This window comes from Cryptomeria japonica, chromosome 3 (genome assembly GCF_030272615.1).
Source record: "Cryptomeria japonica chromosome 3, Sugi_1.0, whole genome shotgun sequence".
NCBI classification, from domain to species: domain Eukaryota; kingdom Viridiplantae; phylum Streptophyta; class Pinopsida; order Cupressales; family Cupressaceae; genus Cryptomeria; species Cryptomeria japonica.
In genome coordinates this window covers 81964586-81987618 of record NC_081407.1, presented here as the reverse complement: position 1 = coordinate 81987618, position 23033 = coordinate 81964586, and the positions used below count along the sequence as shown (strand labels likewise).

At 32.5% G+C, this 23033-nt stretch overlaps 1 pseudogene; it reads left to right on the top strand.

The window, feature by feature from the left end:
- The first annotated feature begins 13797 nt into the window (after nt 1-13797).
- On the top strand, nt 13798-16306 carry LOC131027923 (high mobility group B protein 15-like; annotated as a pseudogene).
- Nucleotides 16307-23033: the final 6727 nt, after the last annotated feature.

Sequence of the window (23033 nt, the reverse complement as noted above, 5' to 3'; positions counted from 1 at the left end):
AACATAAAGAGAATTCTCATGATGAGGGGGTTAGGTCCTTTGTGATCCTTTAATTGGAGCATCATTACAACGAAAGAACATGAGAAACATAAAGAGAATTCTCATGATGAGGGGGTTAGGTCCTTTGTGATCCTTTAATTAGAGCATCATTACCTGATAAATTGATCAACTCATTTTCTAAACGGTTTGACTTGTATATTGGCAAATATAGTAACCATATTCAATTTCATTTGCATCCATTCAATATGATTAAGTATATCTTAATTTGTGTGCCTTGTTACAAACACCTTGGGGACTCCATTTACCACATGCTACTTAGTAGGAGCAACAAACACATGTTTTTCAGCTAGGTTCATAGATCTTCTCTTGTGTTGCAAATTTGAGTTTCAACTAGTCCACTTGAAGGAAATTGAATCAGCATTAATAGAACCTGTAGGTTTAAAATAAGATATGGGTATTATGAGAGTTTCAACTTTCAGTATTCCATAGCTCCGTTCCAATGGCAAACAGTTAAAACAGGCAGATAGATATATATTAACTTGGGATCTTGATTTCAGGAAACTTAAAGGCCTATCATTGGAGCTTGCCAAACATGTTAACTATTCATATAATGTTCGCAAAAATAAGAAATAACATTAAAGATGAAGTTTTCACTAGTTTCCTTAAAATTGTATTTCCAGCCTACAACAAAGTCAGCAATAAAAACAATTTTAGGTAAACCTTACATCACTAAGCTTACAAAACTAAACTAATTTGGTACTAGCATTCTATGTATACGTATAAAACTTGAGATGTGCATCATGTCCATTATCCTATAATAAGTGACACTTTTAGTTTTTCCTGAAAGTTTCTGATCCTATAATAAGTGACACTTTTAGTTTTTTCTCAAAGTTTCTGCTCTCTGTGTATCTTCAAAATTTTATTTTATTGTTTTCGAAAGATTTTGGAGACAAACACAAACACACAAAAAGTATTGTGAATTTGTCAAAAAGCTTTTGGACCTCTTCTATCTGCACATTCAGTGCTACTTCATGTCCAAATTGATGTCGACCACCTCCTGCTTCTTCATTATTGTTAAATTCTTCCTGGCTTTCTTCCTCCATAACAGGATGCCCTTGACCTGTTCCATTCACAACCTTTGCTTTACAAATGTATAATAATTATATATTTTGAGCTTCTACATTCCATGGTAATGGTAAAATAGCCTCCTTTCTTAAACCATCAATACTAAACTAATCTTAATATTAAAAAGGTAGGAAATATAGTTAAATTTCTAAAATAACTGGAAGAAATTCTACAACGACAGCCAATTCTTGTTCCATAATTGTCCACACGGGTCTTCCAATTGGACATAAAAGCAATACGTGAAAAAGAAATAGTAAAATATCCACAAGGATTTTTCTAACTGAATTATGGGGAATGATCTAAAATATTGAGAATTGTAAAATGTAAAACATACCTTCTCGACAAATTTTGGTGTGCAACTTCCAGCGCTTTGATCTGTATGTGAAAGAAGAGGCCCAAGGCGTGCATTTATAAGATTGTGCAATGTTAAATAGAAGCATGTGGAGAAAGTAAAATGCATGTGGACTGTGGAGTAAGATAATAAGACTAAACCCTCAAAATTACATACTCTGCAAGATATGTTCTCATACACCACTTAGTTTCTCCGAGCCAATGACAACGGTAACAATATAACCATGTTCGAACTTCTCATACATAACACCAGCCATAGGATGACCCACAAATGATGCAGGGTTAACTGCGAGATGACCCACAGATGATGCAGGGCTACCTGTGAGAAAGGAAAATGAAATATATTTTAGCAATAGTCACTAATTCAAGCTACGCAAGAATTTATCAGATAAACATGACTAGTTAAATAGAAAATCTAATTTATTCGAATAGTAAGCATAAAAAATCCATTAAGCAATAGAATTGGTAGGAGTTGACAATCTCCAGAAATAGGAATTGAGGCTCTCCTCTTTATTCTCTTGATCAGAGGCTGGACTTCATCCAAAGGTGGATTAGTAGGTTCATTTAAAATCAGACAGTTTGAAACAAGGTTGGACTTCATCCAAAGGTGGATTAGCAGGTTCATTTAAAATTGAAGAGTTTGAAACAAGGCTTGGAGTAGACAACAGAAAAAGTTAAAATACTTTTGTTAGATGCATTTCGCAACAAAATAACATGAGAAACATAAAGAGAATTCCACCTACTTCGTGGCAGGGGAATCAGTTGACCTTGGGCCCCAAAGAAGTAAACTTGCTCATAATGATGAAGCCAGGTAATGTACTTAGACAAAGGATGCGTTGGTTGTTGTTGGTGGAAAATTAAACACGACAATTATCTCCTTCTATTTCCAGTCTTCGATGACATGTCAATAACCATAAGGAAGTCTATTCATTATACCATCTGTAGACACCTAAAATTGTCATGTCTAATTAAATAAATACTTTATTTATTTAATTATCTAAGCCTAATTCTTCTATTAATTAAAGAAATCCTTATTTATTTAATTAATTCATTTATCCTCTTCTAGCCTTATTTCTCATTTAAATAAATACATTTATTTATTTAAATTATCCTTTTCCTAAATTAAATAAATATTTTTATTTATTTAATTATCCCACTTCTTCTATTAATTAAATAAATCTTTATTTATTTAATTAATTCATTAACCTTTTCTACCCATGACACATGTCATTCATCTCTTAATTCAAACACTACCTACCCCTTTCATTATTTTATTATTTCTTTTACCTACCCTCTAATCATAACCGACCTCCTTTTACACCTCTCAATCTTATCCCTCCATTTTATATTGTGTCTTCTATTTAAGGAGATGCCTTCTTCATTATCAAACCCTAATCGACAATTTGGAGGACTCGACTACACTTACGATCCTACTTGCAACCACATTCCATTCTTTGTTGAGCTCTTGTGTAGATAAAATCTGAGATCAAATATATCAAGCAAGATCAATGGAGATAGGAAGAATGGAGATCAAAACCCTATTGGACATGTGATGGTATAATCTTTGTGATTTCATTTGATTTGCATTGTCTTAGGTAATCTTCATATGTTATGGTGGATCTTTGTTGTTGTTAGGCTAGGGTTTTGTGGTTGAATTCATTTAGCCTTTCAATATCGTTATTATTGTTATCCATTTTCACCATACACACCATCAACGAAAAATTGTAATTGATTTGATAATATCCCATTTCTTCAGAATCTATCCTTCAAACTGATTGCAAATGCCTTCCCAGAGATTATTTTTGAATGAGATATACAGATACATCTACTTCTATTACATTGGTTTGCATGCATTTGCATTTGTACATGGGTACCTAACATGGCCTTGTAGCCGGGACCCATCTTACATTGCTTAGTTGAATTGTAGACTTAAGCACATTCCCCTAAGTTGCACTTAAGGGGGGTGTTGGTGTAATTATTTATTCATGTTGGATATTATTACACCTTACTTAAGTTTACTTAGGTACATGCATATCATAGTAGTTTTGGTATGAGACACTTGGGTGTTTGTGCTACATTGGGATAGTGTGTGTAGGAAAATTTCTACCTTTTGTGGTCTTATCTTATTGTTACATTCCATCGATCCGCATCATGTGGAATGTTATATTGTTTCTCCTACCTACCACACCTATTTCCTACCTACCCTTGTTTCTCATTGAGCCACATGTCATGTTTGTGTGCTCACATATCCAGTTGATCACTATTTTCATCTTGAGAGAATACAGTTTATTCCTATCATCTATTTTGTCTCTCTATTGTACTTTTTATTGAGCTCTTGATCCTAGCATAATCTCACAAAAAATTGTGTTCATAACCCACATTTAATATTGCTAGTGGAAGACATCACCCCTAATGAATGTATTACAAAAAATAGTGAGAATAAATCTTACAAAATATTTTTCTAATAACCCCTAAGTGCCTTGAGACACTTTTCAAATATGTTGGAACCATGTCATATAATTTACAAGGTAGTTGACACCTTAATCATAATATTCTACCACTTGACATCATACATTGTAAATACACCCATCAAAATCACAAGCAAGGGAGAGCCATACCTTATCCATCTATGTACCATTTTAATATTCACCATCCTCTCATTCTCGGACAATAGGCCTACAAATGAAACCATGATAACCATTGTCAAGAAAAAATATTCTTAGATCCTCCAACATGCCACATATGTAAGAAAAAAGGAACATCCCAAGGTGAACTATATCAACTATCACTAAAACATGCACCAATATTTACACTTACAACCGACCTCTTCCTATCCTTACAAAAACATTACCCTAGATAACATGTACTTCAAATATTTCAACCAAACAACTCCTATTGTTTTATTTCAACTCAAAACTTCTCCAATCCCTTCATTATACTATTGTAGACCCTTTTTCTCTTATAAAAACTAATTAATAATTTCACTCACAACTACTCTTATTACCAAAATTCCTATAACCAATGTTGGCTTCTCTTCAAGCATTTTGAGCATGATAGATGTATTCAAATCTCCTTTTTGGTCATGTAGGTTCCTTTCTCAAGCATTTTGGGCACCATAAATACATCCACATTACCCAAAAGGTTTGAATAGCTAATTTAGTATCTAGCTATCCTTAAATAGTTATAAAAACATAAATATGCTTCACCTTCACACTATTATTTTGTAAATAATTTCATAGAGGCAATTCTCTTAGAGATAAAAATGATGTTATTGGATTCATAGAAAATTTATATATTTGGATATGTTTAATTTTGATATTTTTTGTTAAATAAAGACATAAAATTATTTACAAAATAATGTTGTGAGGATGATGCACATTTATGTTGCCATGAGTAATTAAGAATAGGTATATGGTAAATTAGTTATTCAAACCATTTATGCGATTTGGATGTATTTATGGTGTTCAAAATGATTGAGAAAGGAATCTACATGATCTCAAATGATATTCTGATAACTTTATGATTTTCAAAATGCTTGAGTGGCCAACATTGACTATAAGAATTTTGGTACTAAGACCAGTTGGGAGTAAATTTATTCAGTATTTTTTTGAAGAGAAAACAGCTCTAGAATAGCCTATTGAGGGGGTTGACAAAGTTTTTGGTTGATATAAGAAAGTGGAAGTTGTTTGGTTGAAATATACAAAGTATATTAGCAAGGGTACCATTTTTGTGAGGATGTGAAGAGATAGGTTGTAAGTAAGAAAAAGAATAGGATGCCAAAAACCATGAGGGAGCCAAATATGAACATTTTCTTCCATGATGATATATGATTATTCATGGATAATACACTACAGATTGTCTAAACCCAAATTCTAAAGAGTCAAATTTTGGTTGAAAATAATGGTGACTTTCAACAAAGAATTAGATAATTCAAGATTCGTCCATGATAAGGGTAAAAAGAGCCTTATACAAATTGGCTCACACTTGGAATTGAGCAACCGATCAAAAAAGGCATGGTAAGGGTAAAAAGATGGATTCAAAGAGGAAAGGTTGAAAATAATGGTGACTTCCAACAGAGAATTAGATAATTCAAGATTCGTTCATGATAAGGGTAAAAAGAGCCTTATACAAATTGGCTCACACTTGGAATTGAGCAACCGATCAAAAAAGGCATGGTAAGGGTAAAAAGATGGATTCAAAGAGGAAAGGTGATGGATTGATATAATGAAAGAAGTCTTCTAATGGACTTGGATTGTTTGATGTGAGTAGAAGGTTTTGGAATTAATCTCAAGTATGACTTTTTATTATTTTTTTGTAGGCTCTAATTTTCTTCTTGTTGTTCTTATCTTCCAGGTATGCTAACCTATCATCTTTCATTGCATATGAGAAAATTTTGGTTACAATCTTGATTGTGATCTTTCATTGCGGATATGCTCTCCTGAACGAGGCCTTGTAAACTTTGATTTTTAAATATTAATATATTTAGTGGCTTGCCATTTTTATCAAAAAAATAAAATAATTTAATATGTTAATTAAATTAAATTATATGTAATTTATTTTCAACTCTTTTGATTGAATGTTTTATGTATCAATGTTTTTATGTTTAAAAGAAAAAAAATGATGAACTATAATAAGTAATTATTAAATAATAAAATTGCATAAAATAATTAATATTAATTTTAAAAAAATAATAGTATTATTTTCGTGAATGATTTAATAGGTTTATTTGAAGATCACAATATAAAAAATATTCAAATATATAAATTTTACATGTTTGTTTAGTCATATTTTTTAAATTCTAAAAAGTTGTCTCTATGAAAAATCATTTTTCATATATCATTTATGAGATATGAAAAATAATTAAAATTTACATAAATGATGACATTCGTACAATGGTAAAAAAAAAAAATTGACTGAAGAAAAAGATATATATTTGCTCCCTTCAAATAATTTATGAAATTTTTAAGAATTATTTTTATCTTAATAATTAAAGAAGGTTTTAGCATGTTCATTAAGCTATAACAATGTGAACTGAAACAAAAATCAATATTAACAGATATACAAACCATTAACATCTTCATCTTTTGCAATCTTTTGTTAACCTCTCAAATCAGAAAGTGCACATAAAGTAAGATAATAACCTTTTTACATTGTAATGATATAAAAGATATATTCTTTATTTTGTAGAACTTGATAAAATATACTGAAGAAAAGATATCATAATGTTGTGGATGTGCATATCAAGTTTGATCTAGAGGAAATGACCTATCAGACAATTGTTATAATTGCAAATACTTATTTTCTGAAAAGAAATAAATTAGTTGTTTTAATTTATAGATCTGCATAACAGAGATGGAAAATTAAGGACGATCACTTTTTTCTGAAGATGAAGCTGAGTGGGTATGTATGATGAGTGGGTATGTATGATATGAATGGAGATGGCAATATTAGGTTTCTTTATATTTTGGGGATGGCAATATTAAGTTTCCTTATATTTTGGAGATGGCAATATTAGGTTTCTTTATATTTGAAGGACCTTGGGAATTATTATGTACAAGAACAACAGAATGATAATGGTTTGTAAAAATGAATCAATGGAACTCTGCCATATACACATGCAATTTTACAAGTTTGATGAGCTTGGCTTGTAGTAGAGATCTAAATACGGGGCAATTGTATCGGCTAAAAATTAAGGGACAATACAATCGATGGACCTGAAAATTCGGCAAGGAAATATAAACTTAAAATTCAGGAAGAAAATCTAAATGGGTTCTTATCTGAACAAATACAGTCATTTTGGAAGACCGTGTCTAATATAACCACAAATTAATATTTTGAATCTTGAACTCTTTTTTAGAACTCTTTATTGAAGGATCAGCACATAGATCTCAGCGTTTTGCGTATAAATTCAGATCTCTAGGGCAAGCCAAGCTCATCAAATTCGTAAAAATTCAAAACATCTGTGTATGGTGGGAGATCCATTGGTTTTCTTTTATAAAGCATCATCATTCTTCCCTTATGCATAATGATTCCCAAGAAAAAGTGCATCCCCAAAGTACAAAGAAACTTGCTATTGCAATATCCATTCATATCATACGTACCCAAATCTGTTCCGTTTTTAGAAAAACAGAAGTTTTGTTTCTGCATAAAAATGCTTGGAAAATAGTTAATTGTCATACTTCCATTTACTCTTTGAGCCAAGTGTTTGCCAGATCTATAAATCAAAAAAACCAATGTATCTCTTTGAGAAGATAAAGACATCCAATTATAACAATTACCTAGTAAGTCCTTTCCTTTGAATCAAACTTGAGGTGCACACCCACATCATCATGCTATCTTTCCATGTAAAACGAAATATTGCAGTTTTTTGGTCAGTCTCGCATCTTCAAACAATAGAATTGCATAGTCAATCCATTGATGACTCGAAGGCTTCCATTTCTCTTACAGCTATAAAGATCTTCATCTCCAGCTCTCTAATCCATTACGAGCGACTACATCTCCACTCCTCATTGAATATCCTTTTGCTCCAGCATCAACTTTCTTCTTCACTCCTCACTTTACCCTTGCCATGTGTATCTTCGATTGATCCATCCTCAATGCGTGAGCCAATTGGTATGAGACTCATTTTCTTCACTGCTAATCCTATTCCAGCTCATTCTCATTCTTTTAGTGCCATGGATGAACCTTGAATTATCAGTTTCTCTCCTGGAAGCCATCATCGCTGTGAGGTTTGTAACTTGTTAACAAATCCTTGTACTTAAATAGAATTAAAACTTGCAATGTGAGAAAATTTAGAGCTATTCCCCAAACTTCGGCTGTTATTTTTTTTTTTTTGTAGCCATGCATTATTTTCAATCAAATTTGACTCTCTTGAGAATTTGAATTTGAACAATCTGTAGAGTATTATCCATGACTAAGCACGAATCTTCATGGGACAAAATGGAGAGATTTTTAGAACGTATATTTTGCTGATCTCCAATCGGAGTTAGTGTTCGGTAGCATTTGTCCCAATGCCATCTCAGGATGGTAAAAACGGAGGAATTTGCGGGTTTTCATTACGCAGTTATTTTATTATTTTATTGACCTATCCTAAATAGCTGTTATCTTATTTCGGATATTGGTGTGCGTTGCTTCTGTATATTAACATACAGACAGCTATGCCAATGCACTTGATCTTATTAACACTTTTTTTTTTATGTCAATGCACTTGATCTTTATCATTTGTTAATATCCTGTCATTTTTCTGCATTTCTTCCCCTTTGGATTACTTTTTTGCATTTTCAATTAGGTCTTGTCAACATCATCTTTGAATTGCAATTTTTGATTGTGATCAATCCTATCCTACCTTTTTCAATGTCAGAATTAGGGTTTTGTCCTCAATCTTTATCATTGTGAGTCATAATTGTCCAATTTTCATCATTTTTGAATGGATCTTACATCAATTGCTTATTGTCATGACCTAATTGTTGTCTTTAAACCAATCTTACAGTTTAAACCAATCTAAGTAAACTGTAAATTGGGTGCAGCATAACATAAATGCTTTTTATTTTTGGGTAATCTTACAGTTTACTTAAACCAATCTACCATATTGGCGTAAAATTTTCAAAATAGAAAATTTCCAAACAAATTATTTTTTCCCTCCCCTTAAAATCATATCATATAAGATTCATTGAATTTTAAATTATAAATAAAAAATTAAAAAAATTCTCAAATGACTTCTTTCAAGATGTAAATGTGTAAAATTACCTAATGATATTTTAAATTTTTATTAGGATTGCAATTTGGTACTAGAGATCTAGTCTTAAGAAATTCTTACTATCAGCAAACAATGCCTAATGAAACCATCAAAAAGTAAGCTTCTTCTTTCCATGATATAATCAAATTTCACAAATTGGGCAATGTTAGCATTTTCTTTGTTTTATGCATTATCAAAGCCTTGCTTCATTATTATTGTTCTATGTTTTTTTTCAAGTTTGAATTATCTAATGTGATGGTGATGATCTTGTGTATTGTTGTAGTTACAGTATAAACTTCTTTTAGGCCTTTAAGTTTGTGGCTTTTAATATTTTTAGAAGAGTGGGCCTATTGTTTGCATAAGTATCCATGACATTATTATTAGGTGAAATGTGATACATTCTCATATGTTTTGTGAAACGACAAATTTTATCACCTTCTACTTGGAGATTAGAGTTGCTCTGTATATATAGGTCAAATTGCGTAAGGTCCACATTAGTACTTAGCAATTCTTTTTTATATATCAGGCAAGGTTCTCTAAATCAACAATGGTAAGGTCCAACTTAACATTATAGATTTTCGGTCTTATGACATGATGTGATAGTGCTAACTTAAAGCTTCATGAAGATGAACAATATTGAAGTGGTTGCTAGTAGAGGTTTTCAATTTACAAACATGTAATTAAGGGTTTTCAATTTACAAACATGTAATTAAGGCCTGATAAGTATCAAAAGCTGATCCCTCCATGCGATGTTGATTCTGCAGGTCCACAAATGTACAAGGAATCATTAATAGTACATATATGAAATTTGTTTACTATCATTTTTTTCTCACCATTTTAGCTGATAGATAACAACAGATTGCATTGTCTGTTGCCTATATCTTGTGTTCTCACATCTCTCTTAGAGATTGTATAATTCTTTTCTAATCTTGGGGCTAAATTTTCTTCAATTTGCTAAAGATATTGAACATCATTAGTGCAAAGAGTATCAAACAGTAACTGAATTTATTGGAAGTCATGACAGATGTAATTTCATTAAAATTGGTGAGGGTTCTTGTTTTCATGTGCAGATATTGTAATGTTCTCTATTCTTTTATTAAGAAGCTTTATTATGACACAAAAAATTAAGATTGAGTGTAAACAAAAGTTATCATTTAGGTGCTATCATACAAATTGAGACAATCAAAAAGCATTATTTTTATGCTTACACCTTTTTTATTTAGATTTTTTTTTTAAGTCAAATTCTGTTGATGAAGATGGAATTTATTGCAATATTTATCAATGGCATGGTTTTGCAGTCTCAACCACCTGTTAAGGTCTGCTTTTGTAACCTTTTGCAAAGGGTCAATCTTACGGGTCTAAGTTTTTCAAGGGTTTGTGCCTGCTACTGAGGTGGGAAACTCCCCAAGATTAAAACCTTAGTTGATGGCACTGACATCAGTATCAACACCATTAGCATTTGTTTATAACTTTATTCTACTAGTTTTTTCAAGGGTTTGTGCCTGCTGACGAGGTGGGAGACTTTTCGACATTTACCTCACTTTGCATATGTTTACATATAGATTCACCCTTGCGAGGTGGGAGACTTTTCAACATTTATCTCACTTAGCGTATGTTTTATAAATGCCTGCATATAGGTGCAAAAGTGTTTTATATCTTTACAGAAAGTATTGTATAGTGAAAGGATTGGTGTGTGTAAATCGTCTAGTTATGATAGGGACAGATGCCTTGTATTCAACAAATATCATATGGTATAAAAGAGTCAATGACAATGGCTAACTATTACAGTTGCAGAAATGAAATAGTGGTTCATAATTCAATTTTAAATTTGGCATGTTTCTCTTTGAAGGGTTCCAACTATTGGAGGCAAAGGATGCATCTTTTATACATGGAAGTTACTTCTCGAGGAGGACTCAAACAAGTAAGGAACCACTAGCCTTAAATTCTATGATCAATATTTGTTTTGGCGTACGTATGAGATTTTTAATATACTTGATTGGTAATTTGTATCTTATCCATTTCTCTTATGTTGGGTCTATTAATTATTCCATTTAGTTTGTCCACATTATTCTTCTTGCCTTACTACATTTTGTCTAATCATGCTTTCTTTATTATTAATTGTTATCATAACTGTCTCTATTTATGGATTTGTATTAATGACTATAAACAAGAATGGCACTAAGTGGTGAAGCTAATTGTGTTTCACCTATAAAAATCAGAAATTACAAGTATTCTTTAGTTGTGATTGTAATTATTGCAGAAGCTTCGTTACCATCCAAGCTTTGATTTGATATACTTATTTTTTTTCCTCGATATATTTTTGAGAGGAAAGGTTTGAGATCAATAATTTACTATACTTTTTGTATGTTTGTGTTTGTCTCTAAAAGCTTTCCAAGAAAATCAAATAATATTTTGAAGATACACGGATAGTAGAAATTTTTTTAAAAAAACTAAAAGTGTCACTTATTATAGGATAATGGACATGATTCACATCTCAAGCTTTATAGGTATACATAGAATGCCAGTACCAAATTAGTTTAGGTTTGTAAGCTTAGTAATGTAACAAGAATGAAAATATATTAATTCATTGTGTCTCTAAATTACTTGCCAAAGCATGATTTTATACAAATTATGAACCAATGCATGAACATAGATCATGCAAAAATTGTTGGAATGGAATGGAAGAGGCAGACTGAGTTTAACTCACGGTTTGCTTAGTTAGCTTATGTGTTAAATCAACATACAATCAAGAACTTCACAAGTAAGAGAAAAGACTGGACGTGAAGCATGTAATCAACGGAGCAATAACACACTGAGTGCTTAGTTGGAGTTAACACTAAAACTGACTATGCATTGCATTCTCAGCGTAAATCAGGAAGTTACACTAACACCCCACCTTAATTCCAACTAAGGAGAAAAGGAAAAGATAAAAAAGAAGAAAGAGGAAAGAGGGAAAATCCAATGGGAAGAAACCTTCCCTCAAAATTACAAAGATGCAATTATAAGAAGTGCAGAAGAATATCCTTTGAGAAGTGTGAACAACTGTCGAATGATGACAATGAAAGTGCTGAATGAAGAACCTCCTCACAAGCCAAGATGATGATCAAGATCAAGAATTGCATGAGTGCCTTAAATGACACTACTCGAACAATAATTAGATGGCAAAAAAAGGCAAAACATTTGACATTCGAAGATGCACATGGCACATGAATCTGCATGAGTGACCCCAATGACACTACTCAACCAGGGAAGAAAAGCCACTACTCAAAAATACAGGTGCCAATAGTGAACTAATCAAACTTGAAAAAAAAAAGGGAAGCATTAGCACTAATAGTAGAAAGGCATGTCCACTGAAACGATGTGTCATAAAGGAGAAGATGAAGGCAAGGCCCGTGAACAAAGGTTTACATCAGCTTCCATTCTTTAGAAAACTGCCTGCAAATAATTTGTCCTTCCTCCTAGCTCTCAGGCTCTGATACCATGTTAAATTTTTTGCATTGCATAATACAGACCTAGCTAGAAAAAGAAGACAAACTTGCAGAAAAAACAGAGAAGAAAAATAGAGCTGCAAGAATGAAAATATATTAATTCATTGTGTCTCTACATTACATGCCAAAGCATGATTTTATACAAATTATGAGCCAATGCATAAACATAGATCATGCAAAAATTGGTGAATGGAATGGAAGAGGCAGACTGAGTTTAACTCACAGTTTTCTTAGTTAGCTTATGCATTAAATCAACATACAATCAAGAACTTCACAAATAAGAGAGAAGACTGGACGTGAAGCATGTAATCAACGAAGCAATAACACACTGAGTGCTTAGTTGGAGTTAACACTAAAACTGACTATGCACTGCATTCTCACCGTAAATCGGGAAGTTACACTAACAATATGAGTAGTTCACATGTTTGGCAAGCTCCAAAGATAGGCGTTTAAGTTTCCTAAAATTAAGATCCCAAGTTAACGTCAATCTATCTGCCTGTTTTAACTATTTTCCATTTGAATGGAGCTGTGGAATACTAATAGTTGAAACTCTCAGAAAAAAAATACCCTTACCTTATTTTAAAACAGCAGGTTCTATTAATGTTGTTTCAATTTTCTTCAAGTCAACTAGTTGAAACTCAAATTTGCAACACAAGAGAAGATCTATGAGCCTAACTGAAAAATAAGTGTTTGTTGCTCCTACTAAGTAACATGTGGTAAATGGAGTCCAAGCTGTCTGTAACAAGGCACACAACTTAAGATATATTTAATCATATTGAATGGATGCAAATGAAATTGAATATGGTTACTATATTTGCCAATATACAAGTCAAAACGTTTAGAGAAAGAGATGATCAATTTATCAGGTAATGATGCTCCAATTAGAGGATCACAAAGGACCTAACCTCCTAATCATGAGAATGAAAACATTTTAAGTAACTCATATAAAAAAAAATTTTAAAAATACTAGAAGCAGATGTATCTGTATATCTCATTCTAAAAATAATTTCTGGGAAGCCATTTGCAATCAGTTTGAAGGATAGATACTGAAGAAATGGGATATTATCAAACCGATTACAATTTTTCGTTGACGGTATAATGAATAGACTTCCTTACAGTTATTGGCAAGTCATCGAATACAGGAAATGGAAGGAGATAACTGTCGGATTTAATTTTCCACCAACAACAACCAACGCATCCTTTGTTCTAAGTACATTACCTTGCTTCATCATTATGAGAAAGTTTACTTCTTTGGGGCCCAGGGTCAACTGATTCCACTGCCACAAAGTAGGTGGAATTCTCTTTATGTTTCTCACGTTCTTTTGTTGTGAAATGCATCTGACAAAAGTATCTTGACTTTTTCTGCTGTCTTCTCCAAGCCCTGTTTCAAACTCTCTGATTTTAAATGAACCTGCTAATCCAATTTTGTATGAAGTCCAGCCTCACATCAAGAGAATAAGGAGGAGAGCCTCAATTCCTATTTCTGGAGGTTGTCAACTCCTGCCAATTCTATTCCTTAACATTTTTTTAATTTTTACTATTCGAATAAATTGGATTTTCTATTTAACTAGTCATATTTATCTGATAAATTCTTGTGTAGCTTGAATTAGTGACTATTGCTAAGATATATTTCATTTTCCTTTCTCATAGGTAGCCCTGCATCATCTGTGGGTCATCTCACAGTTAGCCCTGCATCATTTGTGGGTCATGCCGTGGCTGGATTTATGTATGGGAAGTTCGAACATGGCTATATTGTTACCGTGGTTGTTGGCTCAGAGAAATTAAGTGGTGTATGAGAACATATCTTGCGGAGTATGTAATTTTGAGGGTTCGGTCTTATTATCTTACTCCACAGGCCACATGCATTTTACTTTCTCCACATGCTTATGTTTAACATTGCACAGTCCTATAAATGGACGCCTTGGGCATCTTCTTTCACATACAGATCAAAGCGCTAGAAATTGCACACCAAAATTTGTCGAGAAGGTATGTTTTATATTTTACAATTGTGTCATTATTTTAGATCATTCCCCATAATTCAGTTAGAAAAATCCTTGTGGAGATTTTACTATTTCTTTTTCACGTATTGCTTTTATGTTCAGTTGGAAGACCAATGTGGACAATTATGGAACAAAAACTAGCTGTCATTGGGGAATTTCTGCCACTTATTTTAGAAATTTAATTATTTTCCCTACCTTTTTAATAGTAAAATCAGTTTAGTATCGATAGTTTACGAAAGGAGGGTCTTTTACCATTACCATGGAATGTAGAAGCTCAAAATATATAATTTTATACATTTGTAAAGCAGAGGTTGTGAATGGAACAGGTCAAGGGCGTCCTGCTATGGAGGAAGAAAGCCAAGAAGAACTTAACAATAATGAAGAAGCAGGAGGTGGTCGACATCAATTTGGACATGAAGTAGTCCTGAATGTGTAGATAGAAGAGGTCCAAATTGATACCAACCACCTCCTGCTTCTTCATTATTGTTAACTTCTTCCTACCTTTCTTTCTCCATAGCAAGACACCCTTGACCTGTTCCATTCACAACCTCTGCTTTACAAATGTATAATAATTATATATTCTGAGCTTCTACATTCCATAATAAAAGAGCCTCTTTTCTTAAACTATGAATACTAAACTGAATTTAAGATTAGAAAGGTAGGGAATATAATTAAGTTTCTAAAATAACTGACACAAATTCTCCAACGACAACCAGTTCTTGTTCCATTATTTTTCACAAGGGTCTTCCAACCAGATATAAAAGCAATACGTGAAAAAGCAATAGTAAAATCTCCAAAAGGATTTTTCTAACTGAATTATGGGGTATAATCTAAAATATTGACACAATTGTATAATCTAAAACATACCTTCTCGATAAATTTCGGCATGTAACTTCCAGCGCTTTGATCTGTATGTGAAAGAAGAGGCCCAAAGCCTCCATTTATAGGACTGTGCAATGTTAAACAAAAGCATGTGGAGAAAGTAAAATGCATGTGGATTGTGGAGTAAGATAATTGGATCGAAGCCTCAAAATTACATACTCCGCAAGATATTTTCTCATAAACCACTTAATTTCTCTGAGCCAACGGGATTTTCGAGAGAACAGTTCGGAGAAGTACCTAGTTTCTTGGATGGGGATGGTACTTTAGGGGTTCGCCCTCATCGCCATCATAGGAGAAAATATGAAATTAAGAAAAAGGATTCGGATTATCCTAAACAAAATAGGAGTGTTTACACTTTTTTCTTTGCTGAGTAGTATACAAAATTGAAAGCATTGATTCTTGAAAAGGATAGGGAGATCAGTAAAATGATTGGTAATTCGTGGAGTAATCTAAGTGAAGAAGAAAAATCGGTAAGAGAGAAATGAGTTCTGATATGAACTTTTCTTTTCCCACTACATAATTAGTCTTCTTTATTACTTTTTAAGATAAAAATGAATGTTTTTCTGTTGTCTTTCTTAATATTTTATTCTGATTGAATATATCAGGTTTACCACGAGCTTGCATTGAAGGATAAGGAAAGGTACATAAGTGAAATGCAGGAATACAGAGAGAAACACAAATTGCTACATAGCAATAATCATAGAATTGCTTTAAAAAACAGATAAATCTCTATATTTATTCAAAGCTGAATACAAAACACTTCTTTATCACGTGATCAAGGATCAATGATCGAAAGATCAAAGACAGAGAATTCATTACAACCTATCTCTTTATATAGAGGTCTTTGGCACATGATTGCCAGCTAAAAATAAAAAAGCAAACATGCATTTAAAATTTTGACGTAAATTCTATTTTTAGAGCTCTTATTTTAGCTCTTACAAACTAGCGTTCTTCTCATGGAAATGGAAGAAATTACCAATATTCTATTTTTATCTCATGTAATGAACTGCAGTTCAAACTACAGTTGATCACATGCATGTGGGGAAATTAATATGCCAACATTCTCCCTCTAAATTTCAACAACTAATCGATTTAATAGTATATTTTAGCTGATAGCTAACCAACAGTTTGCATTGTCTATTGCCTATATCTTGTGTAAATTTCTTAAGTTCTCCCATCTCTCTCAGAGATTTTATAATTCTTTTCTAAATGTTGGAGATAAATTTTCTTCAATTTGCTAAAGATATTGAACATCATTAATTCAAAGAGTATCAAATAGTAACTGAATGTATTGGAAGTCATGACAGATTTAATTTTATTAAAATTGGTGAGGGTTCCTATTTTCATGTGCAGATATTGTAATGTTCCCTACTCTTTTATTAGGAAGCTTTATTATGATATTTAAATTACACAAAAAATTAAGATCGAGTGTAAACAAAAATTATCAATTAGGTGCTCCATAAAATTAATATCATGAAACAAATTCGCCTAAATATATATAATTCTTATATTCTTGGACTTTTAACAAAATTTTACATTCACAAACTGATTTGATTCAGTGTAAATTTGATTACAGATTCTCATCAATCCTGATAAACTTTTTTATCAAAATTTCAAATGATTAAAATTTCTTTGTCGGGTATCAATTCATGAAGGAGGTGTCTTCTGATCAGGGTAAAGAGGAGGTGGATGAAAATTCGCCTAAGCAATGTCTCTGGTGTTCTGTCTGTTTGATGTTGGCCCTCGGTTTCGGTTTGTCCTGTCGATTAGTGGGACTGGTTAATTTGCCCTTAATTTTTTTTTTATGAGGTTATGTTCTCTGTGTTTTCTACTCTCAGAACATTTTTGGTCCCTTTGTGCTGTTTTTGTTCTGATATTCTAGTCCATGCATACAATATTCCATTAATCTAAGCTTGAGAAACTGGAAGTTTTATTGAACCTCAAATCGTAATCCTTGCATATGATATTCAGTGAATAAAAAGAAAACAAAACCTTTCTAATGGATTAATTTGAATAGGAATGGGTTTTAGGAGAATTCTTTATTTGGGTGTGATAGCGAAGCAAGACAAACAAGTGAAAATAGAGGAAAGTCAGATACACATGAGAGATAATAAATAAGGAAAAATAAAAAATAAAAAATTATTTTTTTTAAATAGAAAATCTGATCTTCATGTTTTCCTTCTGATTTTAACTTTGATAAGTTAATTTTTATTTTTAAAATTCATAATTTTACATATTAATGTATCATAATGTAAATTCTATTGAAATCTAAATATTTTTAAAAAATTATATAATTAAACTATTATATTTCAATTACACTTAAGATTAAGGTTAGGGTTAGCGCGATGGATAAATTTAATATTATTTTTTTTTTTCGATAAAAGGCCGAAGCCAAATTTATTTTTATTATCATAAAATTACATCTCCATTCGGTGTGGGCACCGGTAGGAAAGAATGGAGATAAGAAAACCTCTGGTCTCGCCCAGATCCCTTACGGGATCAGATATTACAAAGTGTCTGTACAATTTACAATTCCTCCATTGAGGCTACATACAATTTTATAGATACATGTCAGTTTTCACTTAATTTTTATACATCTTTTCTATCCATCTTCCTTTGTGAGCTCTGTTCAGTCTGTCTTGGCGAAATCACTAGTGTTATGATCTTTATCTTCCATCCTCTCCCTTGACCTGTAAAGTTCACTGCATATATCTCCACCAGCTAGTTAGTAGCAAATGCAAACCAAATCATTTTAGAGATCATATAATAATTATTTCTGACTTTCCATCCCTTATAGTGAGATTATAGCCTTGCAAACCCTTATCTAGACACCCCTTTATTTAAGTATGTGTCTAAATAAGAGATTAGCCAGGCTACAATTCAACCAGCTAAGGATGGTTAGCATCAACATAATATCCTTAAATCTGCTACTTCTTTCATGACCAAATACATTATAGCCATGTTCATATTCTTGGATTGAAACATATAAATCTGTTTCTGCATATTCTGCCATATCAGTATAGATAATTCATCAAGCATATATATATAAATATGCATATGCATTAATATATCCATATATATTGCATATCTGTCATATATTTCTGCATATGTATCTTTATATATTTATGAAATTAAATGCTCAAATTTCAATTTCACATACCAGTATACATCCTAATTACATTTATATGCCTTTCTATTCATTTCTGTGTATGTATATTCTATCACCATCCATTTCTTATTGCTGCCCTTTAGTTGAAGCCGTCATTCATATGTGTAAACTTTATACATTCTTCATATATCTACATATATGTATGAAAAAACAGAGTGACAAATTCGTAATTTTCTCTGTATTCATTTTTATTCCTCCATCTATATATCTACCAAAGCCATTTCCGTTTCTTTCACATATTTCCCTGATCCATAAACCATACATCTCATAACATAGATAACCATTAAAAAAGTTAGCGTAAAAATGATTTCTAGGGTTACGGAATCTGAGTTTCTTTTTACCCACCTATTCTGCCTATCACAATAACCAGCCTATTATGATGAGAATCCTACTTATTAACAGAACACACCTTGTTATAAGTAATATGTCTTTATATATATCCATATATAATCTATTCATCCCAAAAAAGATTTTTGAAAAAACCACACAAATATGTCCCGTATTTATGCTAAGTCTGTTGCCCGGAATTGCAAATCCTATCAAAATTTGAAGTGAGCTTAACAGAACAAATGTTTCAGTCATCTTTTGTCCTTATATTCAGTTATATTGATTATCTTCTTGTTTATTCCATCTGCCCCTAAATTAGCTAATTCATCCGCTGCCCTGTTAGCTTCCCTATAAATATGATTTACAGTGTAATCTTCGAAATTGTCTAGTATTTCTAATGCTTTTTCAAGCATGCCATTGAGCTTCCAGTTCGGTGTTTCTTTCTTCCTAATAGCATTTATAATTATTGCAGAATCTCCTTCAATTTCTAACTTAGTTATACCTAATTCTTTACACATGTTTAATCCTTCGATAAGACTCAGGATTTCTGCAGTATTATTGGTAACCTTGCCCAAATGTATGGCTTTAGATCCAATACATTCTCCCTTGTCTGAATGAATTATGCATCCAGCCCCTACCATTCCAGGGTTACCTCTGGATGCTCCATCGAAGTTTAATTTGACCCATCCATTCTTTGGCAGTTGCCATTTGCATGTTTTTCTTATTTCTTCTTTATTATTTCTTTCTTTACCAGAAAAAAGTGGGATTTTTATCCCATCCCATTGTTTCCTAATGAAGTTATCCCATTCTGTAAATGTTTTCCCATATGATGGTATATTCATATTTTTGTTATTGGCTAATTCAACTATTGCTACTTCTATTTTTAATATGAGTTTCTCCACTGGCATTTCCTCTTCTTGGAATATCCTCCTATTCCTTTCTTTCCAAACTTCCCATATCAGAATGGATGGACTGCAAATCCATAGGTTGTGGAACAAACTATTCTTCTTTATGATTGGCCAATATGTACACCATTCCAACAGGGAAGAGCTAATAGCTCCTGACCATCCTAGTATTTCCATTAACCAATACCAGCAACACTGCGTGTATTTGCATGTCAAAAAGATATGATCACTTGTTTCCTCTTCTTTCTTACATAAAAAGCATATCGATGGCCCCTCATATCCCCTTTTTTTAAATTGTTCTGTTGTGAGTACCTTTTTCTGTATTGCAGCCCATGTAAAGAAGCCCGCTTTTGGTAGACAAAATTTATTCCAACATAATATGGTAGGTATATGTTCTTTGTTGACTTTTTCTGCTTTGTATATGCTCTTGAAATCATCCCTACAATTATATTGTCCATCTCTGGATTCTGTCCATATTAATACATCCTCCCCTTCTCTTATGATAAACATTCTATGTGACAGTATCTTTTGAAGTTCTTGGTATTTGATTTTAGACATAAATGTGCTCATCTCTTTCCATTTCCATCCAAGAACCGAGTTTGTGTCAAGGGTTATATAGTCCTTAACTTGTTCTCCCCATTCCTTCTTCATTTGTACCTTGATCATAGAGGTGTCCATCAACGCATCTATCGGTGGTTGGTCTCCCCATGAGTCCTCCCAAAATAATGCAGATTTTCCATTATGTATATCCCATGCTATATGTTTGCTTATATCTAGTCTACAGTCTTTTATAAAGTTCCATATTCTTGACCCTTTTGGTAATTGTCTTTCCCTAAAAATTGCTTCTTTTTGATTGGACACCAGGTATTTATTCCTTAAAATTTTTGCCCATTTATCTTCAGAAGAAGTATATATTTTCCAAATTAATTTTGCCCCTAAAGCCCTATTCTGCCATATTAAATTTCTCACTCTCGTGCCCCCATCCTCCTTTTCCTTACATATTTTGTCCCATCCAATTAGTTTTAGTTTATTTTTGTTATCTGTTCCTTGCCAGTAAAAATTCCTGATAATCTGATCAATATTCTTATGTATTCCATTAGATAATTGTATACAGGAAAGCATATAGATGGGAACTGCTGCTAAAACTGATTTAATCAGTGTTAATCTCCCAGCCCCTGTCAACCATAGTCCTTTCCAGGATGATAATCTCTTCTTGATACGTTCTATAAGTTGAGACCATAACTTGGTGGTTCTTGTTCCTTTATCTATTGGTATCCCCAAATATGTGCAAGGTAAATTTCCAATCTTATACCCCAACAACTTTGGTATCTTGTTCTGTTCCAGTGTATGCATATTAAAACAGTATATTTCTGATTTTGCATTGTTTACTATTTCTCTGGATGCCTTTCCATATGAATGTAGAATTTTTTTTATCTCCCTGGCCTCTTTAAGGTTCCCTTTTCCTAATAACATCGTGTCATCTGCAAATTGTTGATGTGTGCATGGGTCTATTCCTTTTGTTATCCGTATGCCTTGCATCCTACCTTCCATTCTTGATGCATTAAAGGCTCTTCCCAAGGCTTCTGACATTATGATGAATAAGAAGGGAGATATTGGATCCCCTTGTCTTAGGCCCCTAGTAGCTTTAAAGTATCCTTCTGGCTTTCCGTTTATCAATATTGAATATTGAGGGCTAGATATGCATCTATATACCCAATTGATCCATTGTTTGTTAAATCCGAAAGCCTTCATGCAACTACATGGAAAGTACCAGTCCACTTTATCGTATGCTTTCCTTATATCAAGTTTAATTAGCATGTTAGGACATTTTTGTTTTTGTATAGAGTGGATCGCTTCTTGCACAATTATTATTCCATCTAAAATTGATCTGTTTGGAACAAAGCCTGTTTGTTCTTCAGAGATTATGATTGGTAGTAATATTTTCAGTCTATTTGCCATAATTTTCATTACTAATTTGTATGTCATATTACATAATGATATGGGTCTGAATTCCTCCCATCTTGATGGATTTTCTTTTTCAGGTAAGAGGGCTAGAAATGTACTATTTATTTCTTTTGGAAAATTTCCTGCATTTCTAGATGCTTCTATTGCCTCCGACACCTCATCTCCTATGATATGCCAACATTTCTGGTAAAAATTGGCAGGGAAGCCATCTGGTCTAGGTGCTTTTTCCCCATGAAATTGTGATAATGCTTGCTTTACTTCTTCCTTGGTTATTTCTGCGTTTAACATTTGATTATCTTCTTCTGAAATAAGTTTCGGTATGTTTCTGATCATATCCCTGTTATGTGATAGGTCTGAATATTCCCAGTTGTTTAACATATTTCTAAAATATTGAATTGCATCTTTCACGATCATTTTTTGATATGTGATAATTTGGTTTTCCTCATTGGTTATTTGTGTAATTCTGTTCATTGCCCTCCTTATCTTAGTGCTATTGTGGAAGAATTTAGTATTTTTATCCCCCTCATTTAGCCATTTTTCTCTGGCTTTTTGTTTCCAGTAAATTTCTTCTTTGCTGAGAATGTCCTCATATTCCCCCAGATGTTTTTTTTTTGTTTCATATAGAATTTGATCCATTCCCTTTTCTATAACTACTGCGTTAACAGTTTCCAGTTCTTTTTCAATTCTTAGCTTTTCCTCAAAGATGTTCTTAAACTTTTCCTTGTTCCAATCTAGTAATTTGTGTTTTATTTTTTTTAATTTTGATATTACTCTAAACATTTTTGATCCTTGGCATTTATTTTCTGACCACCATTCTTGAATATTCTGAAGAAAATCTTCGTGTTTAAGCCACATATTTTCAAATTTGAATGGTCTCCCACTGATTTTGTCTTCCCCAATTAATTCCAATCTCACTGGGAAGTGATCTGATCCTGACCATGGTAGTACTGAGGCTTTAATTTCTGCTTGAAAGGTGATCAAATCTCCTTTGAAGAAGAATCTGTCTAGAATTTCTGAGATGTTAGAGTAACCTGACCTTCTATTATTCCATGTGTGTGAACACTTATCTGTTTTTATTTCTAATAG